The following is a 13,853-nucleotide window of genomic DNA, read 5'->3' on the forward strand; positions in this document are numbered from 1 at the left end:
TTTTAACTCTGGCGTGCTTCAGCGAGACATCCCGTAAGAAAAAATGATCAATATTATAGTTTAATTTAGTTATCCATTTGGATCGATATAGCGATTGTTGTATAGGCTTAATTTTTCAAATATAGATCTATCGTATTTAAGCTAATTTGTAGTCATACGCCTTTATAGCTACTAGTTAGCTATGGAACGTTAAATCTACAAGCTATTTTGGATAATAGCTGCTTTCTGGTTTTTCATTTAAAAAAGTATGTTCGCGAAGCTTATCGAACACTATTACCTCGCATTCGCAGGCTCATGATTTACCATTCTACCACATTTCATGCAATTTTATTGCAAAGTCTCTGATTAAAGAGCTGTACAGTTCGTTGTATGATGTATACATTTTTTTTAAACTTTTTGTAGATTTTGTAATGCTAGTTTTTTTATCTACAATTTAGTTTTTATCTGACATTCATTTTGTGAAATATAACTGACATGTTAACTTCAATGTTTGGGATAAAACTGGCTAAGCAGATCAATATCACGAAATATTTCAATATAACGTTATTCCTAAAATGAGCAATCATTTTTTAAAATATGATAGCATTTTCCTATAATACAAAAATTCCTATTTATCTTGTTTAATTTTTATTATCATAAATAAGATGTAGCCATTCGGACAACAACTATAATGGTATATTGAAAATCTAAAGAAACGAAAAAAAATCTAAGTCCTAATTTAACGCGTGGAACTAGATTTAAGCTGTATGTAGACCTTTTTAGTTTGCTTTGCAATACGTACCTCAAATCTAACAATGAAAATAGCAGCTACTAAATAAGAAGCACAGCTTATAGCTTTATAGCGAAGAACTTTCGAAATAGCTTTGTAATACGTACCTAAAATATAGCAACAACTGTTCAGTTGGTAAAATCGTAGCAAAGTTTACAGCTATACAAGAGAAACATTTTGTATAGTTTCCGAATATGAACCTAAGATAAAGCTATAGAAAACCTATCGTTGATAAGGACGCAAAAATCAAGCTAAATGATAGTTGTTTAGAAAACAGAGTTAACATTTTATACCTAGAAATATAGCTATTGTTCCCACGATTGAAACCGGTATCGTTTTCATATGAAACTGGCGTACTGAGAACAGTAAAAAAATCGAACAGCGTCACTGTGTGGTATTTTGTGTAATGTAGTCTAACGAGTCTACAGAGTTAGAGACTAACGAGTCGTTATTACTAACTTAGAGAATAGACACGAAGACAAAAGTAGGGAGGAGGACAATAGCGAGGCGCGATTTAATGTTGGCTTAGTTGCCAAATTAGGTTGGCGGTTCTCACCGAAACATGCTCCCACGAGCTAGATTCCAGGTAACATAATTCGGTGATCCCGCGTCGAAAGATCACTAAAGAAAGTTGCATGTCAACGGCACTCACGCAGCCTTCTGATCCCGGGAATACTTGTACGACGTGCCCGATATTCCAAACGCCAAGGCTAAGAGTCTTGTTAATCTTGAGGCCGACATCCTCGATTTGGAAATTCAGTTGCTTGGTCTTCAATTTCTTTCTGGCGGCCAGCGATTGTACTGTAGGTATATCGTTTTTCAAAGATCCCAGAAAAGGTTGAGGACCCGTTGCAGATAGCGGTAGTGATTTCGCGGTGGAGCATCGTCAAAGGATCCAGCTGGTAGATAAGCGGTGGGGGAACGATTAAAGAAATCATTTGTAGTTAATTGGAGGAAATCCACTGGATCAGGGCGGGATGTCGACCCCTGCTACCTTCGACACCGGCTACCCGGGGGTTGACCCTGCCTACCCCGTCACTGGCTACCCGACACTGGCTACCCATAGGTTCGACACCTGCTATTCCGACACTGGCTATTCAACACCAGTAAGTTAAAATTATACGACATGTAAAATTTGTTTGATCTCAATGCAGATTTATTGTCATATAGATTGCACGTGGGAAAGTAAACAAACCAGTCAGGCAGAAGATAACCTTATTCGGTAAGAAATATTACATATTAAGCAAGCAAGTTAAGACAATTAACAAAAAATTTTATAACGGATCAATTACATGACCAAAGTTACAGATTTTTCTGCGTGTTCATTGCAGTGGGGACAAATGCCGTCACCGTCTCGGATGGTGGAGGAACAATCGCTGCACAAGAAGAAACCACACGGATAACAAACAGTGTTCCGTGGATTCACCTTACTGCACACTGCGGATAATGGTTCTGCTCGACAACGGACATTGGATCCAGCTCGTTTACCAAACCCACGACCACGCCCACGACCACGCCCCCGAACCCACCTACGACCGCGTGTACTTTGACGAGTAGTGGCTGCATTCCTATTCAAACGCGGTCTGCGAGAAGCAGGAACAATGAAATCACCACCAGGACTTAGGCTTGCAGGTAGCCGACGTCCAAGGTGGCCACGGACTGTAGGAGCGGGGTGATTGTCGGATTCGTCAAGAATGTCCATGCCGGTGATGTTTAAGAGGCCGCTCTTCTCTGTTCGAAAGGATCAACAAGATTAACAGAATCGTCTGCAACGCCTTCAATCAAAGGAGTAAGAGGTCTTGGTGTACCAGCTAGATATCTTCGTCGCCTAGCTTGGATAATAGGTGGCACTGTGCCTTCTGGTTGATCTTCTTGTTGGCCCTCTTCAGGTAGGGCAACGGCATTCTCAACAAGAGCGGTGAGCTGAAAATAAAAGTAAAAATTTTGCATCAAAAATACGGTTTTAAATATTTATTATATGTTACTCACATCAGGTTCCGTGAAATATCTTGCCTTAGAGAGAAAATTGCGTAGGTCCTCCGCATTACGATGCGACACCATGTACAACCTCACATTTTGAGAAATCCAAGGATCCCGTCGACGCTGAAATGGTCTTTATAATGTCTTTAGTTTTACGTAATCCGCCCCTTTCATCTCGTCTTTTTGATAATCCCGCATCTTAACATTTTCGGATACTTCGAGTGCGTCTGCGGTTGGAAAATTATAACGGGTTAGTTTCATAAATGTTGTGATAACCTAAAAATTAATGTCTATTGACGGGATTTCGTGGTTAGCTAAATTAGCTAGTCGACATCTGTTAAAGATGTTTTTGATTAGCTAATCGAGACTATTTGAGGAACTTTTTGATTAGCGAATGCAATCGCTAATAATACGTAATTTTTTGTCCTAGAACCAAAACTTGGTCCCACAAGTCCTTGCCAATTATAGCGAATGAACTCGCTAAATAATAATTTAGAGGCCACTTTCCACACTCAAAAATTTAAATAGCAAATAAACTCGCTAATGTTGCGAAAAAAGTCGAAATAAAACACCGAAAGCCGAATTAAGGTTCTGTATTTAGGCCCGAGCCAAAATCAACGTCCGTTCCACAAGCACCCATGTTACTCTCTGCTCTTCTCGTTCTTCTTCTCTCGAGAGGGCAAAAGGGGGAGAGGGTCGGCTACAGTCAAGGGTTAGGGAACGATTGGACAAAACAGCCGAAGGCTAACAAAGACAGGCAATGCTGGACAATTCTACAAGTCAAGGGTTAGGGAAAGATGGGACAAAACAGCCGAAGGCTAACGAGGACAGGCAATGCTGGACAATTCTACAACACTAATACATTCCCATATTAGCGAGTGCAATCGCTAATCCAAATTTTCGGACCCTTTTTTATCACTTGAAAAATTTTAATAGCTAATCAACTCGCCACTATACTACCAAATTAGCGCATGAACTCGCTAAATCACAATTTCGAGGCCTCTTTACACACTAAAAATTTAAATAGCGAATCAGCTCGCTAATAACCATTGTTCAACAATTCCTACAAACATTGAAGTTACAAATTTATTTTTATTTTTTCAATCGCTGACCATAAAACAACAAACGAAGCCTTGCTGAATAGGAACTCTTCGACTAATTTCTGATCATCCCAAATCTGAAACAACTGTCCAAAAACCGTAAAAAAATTGCTAGAGAAGACAATAAAAAGAAAATAGTTTGAAAATTGATACAAAAAGGTCCGAATTTTTGAATTAGTGAATGCACTCGCTAAAGAAGGAATGTAGTAGCGAGATGATTCACTATTTAAATTTTTCTCTAGGGTTGAAAGAGGGTCCGGAATGTCGAATTAGCAAATGCTCTCGCTAAAGAAATTCCAATAGTGAATGTAATTGCTAATGTCCTTTGGGACCGTTTGGGACCGAACTTTTAAATTCGACACATTAGCGAATGATCTCCGCTAATGGAGTGCACATTAGCTAGTGCATTGGCTAATTCACATACATTTAGCGAATGCTTTAGCTACTGAAGTAGCGGTTAGCGAGTGCATTCGCTAAAATACACCGGATTAGCGATTGCAATCGCCAATCCAAAAGTTCCTTAAATAGTCTCGATTAGCTAATAAAAAACATCTTAAACAGATGTCGACTAGCTAACTTAGTTAAAAAACCAGACCCTCTATTGACTTACATATGAAATACCAGAAGTTTTGATGGCTACTTCCACAGCGTTTGTTAAACCATCGGTGCCATGCCTCAACTAGATTGTTGGTGCGATTTGGCATTTGGAATACGCTAAATCTTTCTGGAGTAATGGTGTCAATCCAGTAGTCGATGTAGTAGTCCGTAAGAAGTTTAACCACCGTCTTGATCTCGGTCGATTTCTCTCCTAAGATCATCTTTGTAGGTATTTTTTATGTTCTGAAAAATAAAGTTGAAAGAAAAATTTTAATTTTTCTTTGTTTTAAAGTTTACCTGGAATCCTGCTAAAACATCATCTGCTGGTAGAAGTGCCAGAGACATCAATTCTTTTAAGATTAGGCGTACGGTAGGTGAACTACGGTATGCGCACGTGAGGCCATATTTCTAGACTCTCCTTCAGATTGCCTGAAATAATATGTATGGTTATGTTTAATTTAACGAACGCCATTTTAACAATATATTTCATTTACCTGCCCGTTGTGGAACCAACAGCCAATGGATGTGCAGCCAACAAAGGCTTGCTCACAGGGAGACTGGATTACGTTTACGAATTCTGACATAAGTGTAACGAAGGCCTACAAATACATTTAATTATGATACCCATATTCTTATTATATTATGTTTATTCTCCCTTTGCATATTATTATGTCTATATTTTACTCTCTCGCATCTACTCTTCTTTTGCATATTATTCGAATATTGTTTACGAAGGCGTTTGCGTTTACGAAGGCTAATTGCTGTTGCAAATGTAATTCCGGTGGATGGTTGGGCGCAGAGCCGCCTTTCATCGAGTTAAGCATTGCAATTCCCCTTGTTCTTCTTTTGATTCTTGTAGATGTAGATTATCTCGCTTAATCGCGCTTTCCACAATCCCACCTACAACGAAATCTCTGTTTTTTTTACGATGCTTACGTGGTCTTCTGCTTGTGATAGATGTATCCACGCTCGGAGTTGTAGTGCACGCTGGTTTGACGGGTAGCCGGAACTTCTTCAACGACAGGATGTAGATCTTCCTGTTGATGTTCTTCATTCGTCATGGTAAGATGCTGGGCGCTATGAATCGGTGGTGAAAGAAATTACTGTGTCGACTACCACTGAGAGAAACAGTTCCTTCCTCAATTTACTTTCCTTTTATGCAACAAGGAAGTTCCCATCTCTTTTTCAGTACACCAGTCCAGCCAATACGCAGCGTCCGTATGATCCATCCACCGCTGAGTTACGGTAACCCTTCTTATGATCCTTCCGCCACTGTGCTCCGGAAACCCTTCGGTTGATCTACCCGGCCTTTTTTTTCAGCAATCTTTCGTATAATCTATCCGTTGACATGTTCTGGTACCTCTACCTATGATCTATCACCAACTAGCCCCAGTAGCCTTTCGTATGATCCACCCGTTGCTAGGTTCTCGCACTTCGTTGAATGATTTACCTGTAAGTGGGTTCCAGTTACCTTTACTATGATCTCTCCGACAAAACAATTCGATTGCACATCAACTTAAGCGCCTTGTTTTTTCAATAAACATTCGTAGTATTCCGGCAAATTAAGTTGGGCACTTTTGAAAGGGCAACAAATTGGGAGGTAGTCAGTGTCGGGGTAGCTGGTGTCGGCTTTACGGGTAGCCAGTGACCGGGTAGCCAGTGACGGGTAGGCTGTGTCGAAGGTAGCAGATGTCTCCATGTCATCAGAGCTCACGTAGCTGAGAGGGCGAGTGCCAAGTCTTCTGAGGGGTAGTGAAGACTACTGCCTTCTTGCTCCAGCGTGCTATAAAGCGCTCGTTTGGTTGATTTTACCAAAGACTCATAGGTTCCGCCAAAATGCGGAGTTCTCGGCGGCTGGAAGGTCCACTCGATGCCAGAATCTTTCATGAACTCGGGAATTCCTTCAGAAGCGTGTAAAGCTTCTACTGCCTCCCGCAGCTCTCGTTGAGCGCCGACGAAGTTTGTCCCGTTGTCTGAGTGGATAACGGCAGGCTTTCGATAAATTGTGACGAATTTTTGCAGGGAAAGCAGGAAATCTGAGGTAGAAAGGGAAGGTACCAATTCGAGAAATATCGCACGGATCAACATGCAGGTGTACAAAACTCCCCAACGCTTCGCTGTTCGATTTCGATAGAGACCCACATCGAATGGACCGAATAGATCAATTGCAGTTCTGGTAAAGAGGAGTGATCCGGAATCAAGACGTGACTCCGGTAGATCAGCCATGTATTGCTCTCCAGGCTTGGATCGATTACGGCGGCAGGGCCACAAGCACGGTGGGCCCTTTTCACCGCCTCTCTTCTACTAGTGATCCAGAAACGTTGTCGTATGTAGGCGAGGAAGAAATGTGTTCCTACGTGCTTCAGGTGTTCGTGGAGAGCACCGATGATTTTTTCTGAGAACGGGAATTTTACTGGAAGAAGAGAAACAATATTCCGTCGGAATCGAGTACTGGAGCCAACGCCTACAAATTGGAGGTGGTCTGAAGCGGCTTTCCTTGCTTGACGCGCTGCAACTCTTCGACCTAGACTTCATTTTGGCAACGTTTGACGAGGTCGAGACATTTCGCATCCAACTTGTTAAGAGCGGTGACGTCGCCAGGTTTCACTTCGACGTTTATCTAGTCAAATTCGACATTTTGACCTGCGGTGTGACAGACCCGACTCACTCTAATTTCCTCGGTGCTGACCATCCATGGTAGATATACCGCCCATTCTTCTTCTAAAAGGACTAGAAAATTCGGTCCGGCTGTCCAAACGGTAGGAAATGTCTCCCCGTCTAGAGTAGAACGGGTAGCGGCGTCGGAAGGATTGAGAATCCCTGGGATGAATCGCCATTCCTCTGATTCCGTGATAGTTTGGATTTCGCCGACACGGTTACCGACAAAAACTTGATAATTAGCGGCTCTGGCTCGAATCCAGTTTCGAACGGTGCTGCTGTCCATCCAAAATCTCCGAACTTTAATTTTGATTGTTAGGTCAGATTGGACCACCACGGCCAGTCTGGATCCTAACAGCGTTAAACTCAAGTTTCGGCACAGAAATAAACTTCTTCGGTGCTAGCTTGTTTGCTGCCCTTCTCAGGCGGAAGATTATTCTACCGTCGGAGTAGACGTTGCGGATGTAGATTATTGCAGCGTAGGCTTCCTCCGACGTGTTACAGAAAACGTGAAGTTCAGACGACGTATAGCATCGTCTCCATTTGGCAAACTGTGTCGTAACCATTTGGCAACTCCGGTTGTTATTCCTAACATTAATGTACGTGGGTTAGATATCCCACCATTGGTAAGTTCAACTTTCAAATATCAAGTGAAACTCGTTGTCTGATCATCCTGTTTCTCTCAAAGAAGCTATTAAAAAAAAATTTGCGAGAAAACCTAAAACGTTGAAGGAAGTTTTCGCGTTTTTAAGCCCCCGAATTATGCCAATTTCCTCTATACACGGGACCCAATGTCCTGAAAGGTTGCGTGTCTAAAAGAATATTCACCAATTTCTTAGTACTGCATGTTGCTGTTAGAATATTAGCACCGACAAATGGTGAAAAGAACACAACTCTTCTGTACAGCTTTCTAAATTGTTTGTTAAGAAATTTAAGGATGTATATTGATCCCACAACGTTTCATATACGGTTCACAATCTTATTCATTTACCAGCTGATGTCAGAAAGTACGTCGCGTTAGAAAATTTTAGTGCATTTCCATTTGAAAACTCCTTGAAGTCAATAACAAATTTCTTGAGCACCATATTCCTCCTTTGCAACAAGTTGTGAAGCAAATGAAAGAACAAGATAACAAGAATAAAGACATTTTTCTCAGAAATTTTGATTGCAGAGAAATTCGGCTTGGTAATCTACTCACTGGAGGACCTTTGCCTCTGAATTTTAATAATTGAAAACAGTTTTCTCAGAAGTTCGGTCCATGGTTTTTTTTTTCGTGTAACAAGCAAAACAACTGTGCTCATCTTAACGATCCCAGCGTTATTTTAATAATAATATTGTACAAGTAGATGATCGGTTCATTTTGGCGTTGAAAAATTCGTTGAACCTAAAAATTCAAGTGGAATGTGTTCAGTTGTTGGGGTAATTTTCGTCGATGAATCGCCATTTTATATTCAGCGGCATTTTGCTTCCATGCTGTGGTAGTTAATTGCTTCGACCATAAACCCAGCAACGACCCTTTCTTCTTTAAACAAATAAAATTCCATTTCTTTAAAAGTAAATCCACTTGCAGTTGCAAGTCACTTTTATTCTTAATTTTATTCCAAATCTCAACCACTTCTTTTTGACAATCCTGTCTTTCTTTTCGGAAAATGACATTATATAGACTTAAAAAAGAAAAAAAACAGTTTGTTTTTATTCATTTTGGATGCCAAATCGACCGAAGTGGTCCAAACTATCAAGCATCAACTGCTTAAAAATGAGAATTTGAAGACAAAACGTGTCTGGGCTTGTTTTCTATTCAAAAAAATTTCTCGCTAGAGGGCAATGGCGATGGCAAAATGACGTATATTTATTCCAACATGTCATTCAGAGTCACAATTTTTCTACCCCCTTCGGGGGCCCTTGAAGCGTGACGTATTATGAGGACGCTCCCTTACAAAAGAATTTGAATACATTGATTTTCTCTTAAATCGTAAATTTCATTACTCAGTAGAACATAAAAGAAATGTAAAGTACGCGAGGATCTACTAAAAATTGAATGACCATATATTGCCCAGTGTAGTTCACAATAGACGTCTATGGTACATGAGATCAATATGAATAGGCGGCAATCATAGAATCCATACGACAACCTTAGGATGTAATATGGATTTTCGGGTCCCCTTCTGGGATATCCTAAGGACACCCCAAACATCCTTTCAGAATTGCCAAGGGACATCCTTGAGCTGTCTTATTGCTACATGGATTTGTGCTGTATGCCCTCTGGCTGCAGTGACTTTGGATCCCCAGATGACAACAGAGCTTTGTCAGTCATGAAAGAAAGAACCCGGAAGCTGGATACTGGCTATGGAGTACCAATCATTTGGAGAGAAGAGGAACCGAAACTCTTAAACAATCGTTAATTTAGCTGAAAGTCGGCTTAAGGTTTGCTGAGAAGATTCAACCGAAACCCTAAATTCCAAGAAGACTAAAGGAGGGCGATGCAAAATACATTCGACAAAAGATACGCCTTGCGTCTTCTAGACCCGGCCTCTGCCAAAACTTCCTTGCACATCACGGGGTGTACAAAGTCTCAAAACTACTAGTTGTATTCGACGCTTACGCTCCCTTTAAAGGGAAATTCCTGAATGGCGCTATCATAATTGGACCAGCCCTACAGTCAGCACTAGCAGCAGTCATCAGCCGTTTTCGGCAGGAAGAAATCGCATGGGCTTCCGACATTGAAGCCATGTTCAGTAGTTTCCGCTTAGCAAGCGTAGACGCTGACTACTTTTGTTTCCTCAGGCGAGACAAGTAAGCAGACGAACCGACAGTTTGCAGGATGGATAGATTACCCTACGGAGCGAGTTGTTCGCAGTTTGTCGCCATCTACACGATTCGCCAAATCGTTCAGGACGCCGGATTAGCGGAACATATTGCCATCGCCGTCCGAGAACGGATATACGTAGACGACTTCTTGAGATCAGCCCCGACCGTCGTAGAAGCATTGAGTGAAGCCACCTCTGTCAAGTCAGCATTAGCCAATGCTGACGGTGGATATCTAACTTACGTGATTAATGTTAGGAATAACAACCGAAGTTCCTTTGGATTAACCATTATCGCACCCGTTGGCTGGAAGAGGAGACGAAAAGTTTCTCGGCATCATTTGGAACACTAATTTGGATACACTCGGGTTTAAGGTCGCTGATTTCCACATTTACTCCAATGGCTTTAGTCAGCAACGTAGCCAGCTTTTTTGACCCTTTGTAAATCGCTTCTCCACTCATTGTGAAAGCCATGATCCGCCTACGAGAACTAGGTCTATAGGGTCTAGGTTGGATGGATGTTGTAGCCGACGACGATTAGACATGGTGGAACAAATGGTTCGTCACCCTTAAACAACTGAACTCACTAGAAATGCCACGTTTTTTTTCCGGTGGAGCCAATGTAGGGTTGTCTGAACTTCACGTTTTCTGTGACGCGTCGGAGGAAGTCTACGCTGCCGTAATCTACATCCACAACGTCTACTCTGACAGTAGAACAATCGTCCGCCAGGGAACGTTGGACAACAGGCTTGCACCAAAGAAGGTTATTTCTGTGCCGAAACTGGAGCTTAACGCAGCACTGTTAGGATCCAGACTGGCCGTAGCGGTTCAATCTGCTGAGACCGTTTCTACTGAAGGGTGTGTTCCCGAAACAGATGTGGATGTTGACCCACAATATAAAAAAACTTAAGCTGTGCTTCTAAACGAATGTACTAATTTATTTGTGACAAAAGACTCGGACGGAAGGTGAAAGACCTGTTCAACTTCGACCCTATCGCACAGGCCAAGGCCAAAGAGAAGAATTAGAAAAACAGATTTTAAAAAATGCTACAAGCAAACGTAATACGACATTTGACGTCTCCTTGGGCAGCTCCAGTAATTTTAGTTGTAAATAAATCAGGGGAATTGCTTATTTGCATTTACTATAAGAAATTAAATAATTTAACAAAAACAGACTCTTATCTACTTCCAAAAATTGATGGCACCCTCGATAGACTGTATGAAAAAAAGTTCTTTACGACCTTAGATCTGGCATCAGGATACTGGCAGAACGAACTAGAGGAATCCTTTAAAGAAAAAAACAGCTTTTATTGTAGAAAATAATCTTTATGAATTTGTTAGGAGGCCTTTCGGGCTATGTAACGCACCCGTGACTTTTCAGCGCTTAATGAACCATATACTTAGGGATGTAGCAGGGAAAAAAGCTTTAGTTTAATTAGATGACGTAATAATTTTTTCCTATTCCTTCGAGAGCCATCTGAAGGACATACGAGAAGTTTTTTTCCTAACTAAAAGCGCAGGACTTAAATTAAAATTAAACAATATAAATTCATGAAAAAACCAGTGAATTATCTTGGGCATATAATTTTCTACTGATGGCATCGGCCCTGATTCCGCTAATGTAGGCAAAAATGCCAATTATGATGTTCCAAAATCGGTGGAAGAGGTACGTTCGTTCTTAGGCCTAGCTGGGTATTTAGGGTATTTGGGTACAGACGCTTTATCGAAAATTTTGGATCTATTGCACAACATTTAACCGTAAAGACACACAAAGACGCATTGAAAAACCCTTCGCTTGGACCGATAACGACAAAAAGGGTTTCGAAACACTCCGTACTTGCCTAATCACTCCCCCAGTACTTGCGTACCCTAAGTTTGATCTTGAATTTTTGCTTTTCACCGACACTTGTGATTTTGGGATCAGCTCCGTCCTTTCGCAAATACAAGACGATGTAAAAAAAAACTATCGCATACGGAAGTCGCTACTTAAAACCAGCCGAGCAGAAGTACGCCACTGTAGAAAAGGAAGCCTTAGCCGTCGTATTTTCCATTAAACATTTCCGACCCTACTTGTTGGATAAGCCATTTAGGGTCACCAGCAATCACCGTCACCTTATAGTCGTTAGAGGAAGAAAAAGACAAACACGGCAGATTAGACAGATGGACTATTTTACTATTGGGTAAGCATTACAAAATTAAATATCGACCAGGACGTGTGAACGAAAACGCAAATTCCCGTTTCAAGTAATCGGAATAGACGTTTTAGGCCCATCTAACCCATGTCCACTAATGGAAACAATTGTATTTGTGTTATCACCAATAACTTCACATAGTACGTGATCACTGTTGCCCTACCCGATCAAACTGCCCGTACTACGGCAGAATGCGTGTATAAACACCTGGTGTTGATCCATGCCCCCCCCACTAGCCATCGTCTCAGATATAGGACCGAAATTTACGTCCGCGTTATTTAAATATTTTCTGTAAACAACTCAACATCGAACAAAGATTCACTACAGCATACAACCCGGCGAGCAATCGGGAGAGGGGGGGATTTAATTGTACTCTAACGACTAAGCTAAGAAAAGAACTCGTCGACGGCCAACATTATAATTGGGAAGATGTACTGAGTGAAGGCAAGTGTTGACAAACAGCACAGTGGATATAGTGGACAATTCATACAACTGCAAACTAGTACATTGTAACAGAGTTAAGTTGTTTTACAAGACTTTATTATGGATGGGCAAACCGATGCCGGATATGGAATCATCGGTCCAAAAAAGAGACTGATTTCGGAAACAGATCACAAACCAAAGTAATACAGAAGACCAACTAAAAAGTGAATATGACTACGAGCACGACCTGACGGAACAAAACAATATTATGGAAGACATGGAAGGGGAAAGCAGTGGATCTCAAAGTGGCGCGACTTCAACACCGCCGAGTGTAACCGTGCAAACATTTGACGACATGGTACCGAACACGTGTGTGACACTTCCACTGAAACATGTGTTCTAAGTGACAACCTTCCACGGCTGCGTGCCAGGTTGACAATTAGACCAAAGACGCGTCTTATCACCGAAATCTAAAACCTAATAAATAAACAAGTCGAGGTCAAGAGAAGCCAATAAAATTCAGTGCTACACGGTGAACGACACCCATGGGACAATCAGCCGTTTACAACCGAACACATTATTTATTTGAGAATTTGCAATAAGATCCTCCAACGAAAGTTCACCAACTCTAAAACATACTGATGAATAGCGGAGAAATGAGTATTTAAGGACTTCGAAAACGAGCGTCAAGCATGCCGCCCTTTTTTAATGTCCTTATTACTCGGGTTCCTTTGGTATACAACTATGCAACACCAAAACAAATCAAATCACCTTCCTTTTTGCAATAAAAAAAAAGATTGAGTCTTCAATTGTCTGCCTACTTAACAAACAAATATTTAAAAAAACAAACAAACAAAACAATGCAAGAAAAACAAAAGAACAAATAAAAAAATTAAAATAAAAACAAACAAAGCAAAATAAAAATAAATAAAAAAAAATAAAATAAAAAATAAATCAAATAAATAATAAAATAATTATTCCATGATAGATAGTTACAAAAGAAACTGATGGAACCCGATCTAGTAAAAGTATAACTATAGCGTTGTTTTCGGGAGACCCCCTACTAATGCTGCACAAACTCCCACGATTCCGTATCGCCCATGATATAGGATGCGCCCAATAAAAATGGATGCAACTTGCAATAAAATTACAGTTGATACGGTAACTCTAAGCTCGTCTTCCGTCTTCCCCATCTCCTTCTACTATATCACCCTTGCTCATTCTGCCTTTACCCTAAACGCCCCAAGCAACAATGTGGTGCGCCCTCGATGATATTATCACTCCTTCTATACATACAGCCATTTGCCACTCCCTTTGTATTGCCTCTTCC

General features: G+C 41.0%; 1 pseudogene; it reads right to left on the reverse strand.

Annotated features, from left to right (window-relative positions):
- Window positions 1-2,482: 2,482 nt before the first annotated feature.
- Window positions 2,483-5,270, reverse strand: LOC116924572 (annotated as a pseudogene).
- Between the last annotated feature and the right edge of the window lie 8,583 nt (window positions 5,271-13,853).

This window comes from Daphnia magna, linkage group LG6, assembly GCF_020631705.1.
Source record: "Daphnia magna isolate NIES linkage group LG6, ASM2063170v1.1, whole genome shotgun sequence".
In the NCBI taxonomy this organism is placed as follows: Eukaryota; Metazoa; Arthropoda; class Branchiopoda; order Diplostraca; family Daphniidae; genus Daphnia; species Daphnia magna.